The sequence below is a fragment of the Colobus angolensis genome, unplaced genomic scaffold (assembly GCF_000951035.1).
Source record: "Colobus angolensis palliatus isolate OR3802 unplaced genomic scaffold, Cang.pa_1.0 Scaffold417, whole genome shotgun sequence".
NCBI classification, from domain to species: Eukaryota; Metazoa; Chordata; class Mammalia; order Primates; family Cercopithecidae; genus Colobus; species Colobus angolensis.
The window spans coordinates 344,390-345,646 of NW_012117566.1; positions in this window are offsets into that span (position 1 = coordinate 344,390).

Below are 1,257 nucleotides of genomic sequence, written 5' to 3' on the forward strand. Positions count from 1 at the left end.
AGACTCCACGTTAAAAAAAAAAAAAAAAGTTAACTGGGCGTGCTGTCACATGCCTGCAATCCCAGCTTTTCAGGAGGTTGAGACAGGAGAATCGCTTGAACCTGGGAGATTGAAGTGAGCTGAGATGGCATCATTGCACTCCAGCCTGGGCAACAAGAGCGAAACTCCATCTCAAAAAAAAAACAACAACAAAAAACACCTGTCTTAGTGACTGCCCTACAGCACAAAGTCCTGAAGAATATTTACTTGGTCAAAAAATAAAATGGGAATTAGCAACTACCAAAGCCCCTTGTAACAAGCCAACTAAAGGTGGACCCTAGTGCAGACCCCGCAGCCTTGTGACCAGGCTACACCTGCTGTCTACTACAAACCCATAGGGCATCCCAGCACCCTGGGGACCCAACAAAAGAGCCTTACCTCGTGAGGCCAGTTTATAAAAATTGAAGAGGTGTTTCTTCTTCAAATTCACAGACACCGGTGCAAAACTGTATTGTACCCATTGTTAATGCCTCTATTTTAATAATAGCACTGGAAGTATGTGGCATAAATATTAGTCAGAAAAATAGAAAATAGGCTGGGCATGGTGGCTCACGCTTATAATCCCAGCACTTTGGGAGGCCAAGTCAGCTGGATCGCCTGAGGTCAGGAGTTCCAGACCAGCCTGGCCAACTTGGCTAAACCCTGTTGCTAGTGAAAAATACAAAAATTAGCTAAGCATGGTGGCAGGCGCCTGTAATCCTAGCTACTTGGGAGACTGAGGCAGGGAGAATTGCTTAAACCCAGGAGGCAGAGGTTGCAATGAGCCAAGCTTGTGCCAGTGCACTGCAGCCTGGGTGATGGAGTGAGACTCTGTCTCAAAACAGACAAAAAAAAAGTGTTGAAATTGAAGACAAGTAAAAAGTTGCTGTTTGTAGATTATATAATCTTATATTTAAAAAACCATAAACAGTACATTAAAACCTGTCTAAACTAATAAATGCCCTCAGTATATTAGCAACATATAAAATTAACATACAAGTGTAAGTTATGGTTCCGTACACTTAAACTATCTGATAGAGGAAGAAAACAATCTTATTTACAATAGCATTAGAATAATAAATTTCTGAAAACAAATTTAACCAAGGAGGTAAAAAGTATTTACAATTAAAGATATATCAATGAAAGAAATTAGAAAAGACATAAATTTTAAAATATTTTATTTCTATGGATTGAAACAATAAATATTTTTATTTTTATTTATTTATTTATTTATTTATT